Source organism: Arachis ipaensis, chromosome B04, assembly GCF_000816755.2.
Source record: "Arachis ipaensis cultivar K30076 chromosome B04, Araip1.1, whole genome shotgun sequence".
NCBI lineage: Eukaryota > Viridiplantae > Streptophyta > Magnoliopsida > Fabales > Fabaceae > Arachis > Arachis ipaensis.
Window position 1 is genome coordinate 116,428,133 of NC_029788.2, and position 3,368 is coordinate 116,431,500.

The 3,368-nt window shown below is 34.3% G+C and overlaps 2 long non-coding RNA genes across 2 annotated transcripts; one reads left to right on the forward strand and one right to left on the reverse strand.

The window, feature by feature from the left end:
* On the forward strand, positions 1,374–2,494 carry LOC107639828. Its single transcript, XR_002361721.1, has 2 exons — positions 1,374–1,996; positions 2,085–2,494. It is a non-coding gene; the product is annotated as an uncharacterized LOC107639828 (long non-coding RNA).
* On the reverse strand, positions 2,129–3,073 carry LOC110271235. The gene is made up of 2 exons (XR_002361722.1): positions 2,351–3,073; positions 2,129–2,257 (listed from the first exon to the last, which is right to left on the reverse strand). It is a non-coding gene; the product is annotated as an uncharacterized LOC110271235 (long non-coding RNA).

Consider the following 3,368-nt stretch of genomic DNA (forward strand, 5'->3'; position numbering starts at 1 on the left):
TCTGTTATGAACAGCTGTTATTGATAATTATCAATGGTCATCAAACACTCGTGATGGTGATTATTTTCATGGGTTGGTCTTATGTGATTATGGGCCGGGCCAGTTATTACTACTTGATTTATCCTTTTATACAAGATTAAATATGCATGTATGTCAAAAACAAAAAGAAAAATATCTATATGTGCAAAATTTGTATAGTGTAGCGAGTAGCGACTAAGTATGGGTAATATACTATCGGAAGCTTTTCACATATATCAATGTACTTAATTAGTATACTGGTATATAAAAAATCTAAAAGGTTGATATATTTAATTAAATATATTGATGGTTCTAATATCTAGAGAAATCGTTCGCGTGATTATGTGGATCCAAATTAAAAAAATGATAATTTTTATTTTGTCCTCTGTTGGCTCATCTATGACTAGTAGTCTAGTAGAACAATGGCATCGGATTAGTGGCTAGGCTTTCGTATAATGGGCCAGCATAATTTTGCCTCCAATTTTTAGAAGGTTATATCATGTTTTTCATTATTTCGTTTGACAAATAAGTGTGAATAAACTAGATATTTTATTTTGAATTTATTTTGCTATTGAAAATTCTAAAAATCTCATTTCTTCATCTCCTCAAACCCACAAATTATATAAAACATTTTACTCTAGTTCAATATTTATTAATTAGATAGCTTCCCACAATATTCAATATTTATTATTATTATTATTATTATTATTATTATTATTATTATTATTATTATAAAAATTAAATAAAAATATATATAATAATTATTGTTATAAATATTTTACAATTTAAAATATTTAAAAAAATTAATATTTGTTTTAATTAATTTAAGTTGGTTGAATGATTATCTCACTCGTCCACTTAAACAAGTATTTAGAATTTAAATTCTGTCTTGTGTGTGTAAGAATTTATTAACTAGTAACAGACCCTTAATAAATAGAGCATCAATACGTGATGGATTAGTCCTCAACCTGCCAAGTTAAAAAATTCATAAACAAATTGTATTTGTCTTTAAAGTAGAATAATTTCTCATTGATAGCAATATTTATGGAGATTTGCCTTTGAATTATTTGAATTGGAGAAATGAATTAGGGTTACTAAATTCAAGAAATAGATTTATGTATATATAAATTAAAATAAATCAGTAATTTTATATTGGCGTGAAGATTATATCATTTAATACTTTAAGTTAAAGATAAAGAAAAATAATTATATTACCATGAATTTTCAATTAGGGTAATTTATTAAAAATCAATTAGTATTTTTATACCACAAATAATATTTTTAAAATAATTTTAAAGATCAAATTAGATTTCAAATTAATATTCTATATCCTAATTTGATTAAATTAAAAACAAAACCCTAACTTGATACTACCCGCCGCCAGTAACCTTCCTTTCCCAAAATCCATTACTCAGCAGCTTGGGAAAATCAAAGAAAGAAATAAAGAAAAGAAAGGAAAGAAAGAAAGGGAAGAACGGAGAGGGTGAGAAAAGGGGAGGAGGGAAATAGATCTGCAGAGGAGGAGGAACAGGGAAGAGAGAGATCTGAAGGGAGAGGGAGACCGTGACTGGCGCTGCCGCCGCCTCACCCAGCTGCCGTGCTTCTCGTCGTCGCCGCCGAAGGGAAGAGGGAGAGAGAGCGCCATCGAACAGAACGCGATAAGGGAGAGGAGCTGTGTTCTGTTGTTGACGTCGCACCACCGCCACGCCGCCGTGCTGTGCGAAGTCACCGCTGCCGCCTCGAGCCTCGCCGTCGTCTGTGCTTGTCGTCGTCGAGGGTCCATCCACGCCGTCGCTGGAGCCTGAACGCCGCTGCAACCACCGCGTGTTATCATCTTCAGATCCGCCGCCGTTTGAGTTGCGAACAGGGGAACGCGCGCGAAGGAAACTGTCGCGGAGCTGCTGTTGCCGCCGCGTTGCCAGAACTCCTCGTCGCTGCTGCTGGCGCTGGAAACCGCCTTTCAAGCCTGTATCTATTGGTAATAAGCCCTAACCCTGCTTCAGCTTCTTCATCCGTTAAGTTTACCTTTATCGTGAGAGTTGTTGTTGCTGTTGGGTTCGCTGCAGGGAGGAGTCCGAGCAAAAAAAGGAAGAAGGTGGCGATGGATACCTCCGCTGCTGTTGCTGTTACTATCGGTGTTCCGGAGCTTGCAGTTATTGCCGTTTTTGGGTGATGAACCCGGTTGTGTCCTTGCTGCTGATTGATTGTAGTGAGAGACATTGTAGCCACTACTTTTCATCTTGGTAAGTTCATGGGTAAGATTGCTTTGATTCTTCTTTGTGCCATTTTATTTACGCAGCTAGTTCTGATTCGTTTAATTTACCGGAGTCACTCGGCGCTGCCGCCCTTGTTTGGAACTACTGAATGTTGTTGTCTCCGGTAGCACTATTCTTCCTATTTTGATTTCAACTCCTTTAATTCTGAAATTTATAATGTTTCTGCCTTTATCCTACTGCTATTTGGTTTTCTTGTGCCACCCTTACTCCAATTACAGAAATATGTTTCCATTTTAGCCACTGTCGATTTATCTATTGCAAAGTCATAATTGATAATGGAGCTGCTAAGATCGCTGCTACTGCCATGAATTTGGGATAAAGGGGATTATTGAGTTAAATTCTGCGATTGAGACATCGAGGTAGGAGTTTTTCTTAAAATCTATTTTACATTATAGAGTTGTTATAAATAGATATTAATGTGAGAAACATATGCCTGTGATTATGATTGTCTTATAAATGTGGTTGTTTGCTGGACTGAATGACTGATTGCTTGATTGCTTGAGTAGTTTGTGATTGCTGAAAAGAAATTAATTTGAAAGGTTATTTAGTTGATTATTATGAAAAATGACTTTCTTGGTTTTGAAGCTATTTTTGATAATGTAAACGAATCGGCTTTGGAAATGATTTGGAATATGAAACTGAATTAATTTTGGAAATGGTTTAATTTTGAGTTAGTCTGACTTTATAAATGATTTAGTATTTGAGCTGGTTTGATTTTAAAAAGAGATTTATTATTGGCACTAATTTGCTTTGAAAATAATTTGATATTGAAACTTGTTGAATTTTGGAAAATGAATGAGATTTGGAAATGGTTGAGAAAAAGGTTTGAGAAATGTTTGGATGGGACCCGAAAAGGGTGGCAGAGTCCGAGTTTTAGAGGAGATGCTGCTAAAATTTTTATAAAATTGGAAGTTTTATTCGAAGTAATTAATTAAAAAGACTTGTTTTTAAACATTATATGTTTTAAGATTGATTTATTTATCAAAGAAAGAATTATTTTTTAAATTGGGATTGTTAATGGATGGAATGAAAAGAAGGATGATGAGGATTTTCTTTGAAATATGGTTTTTGAAT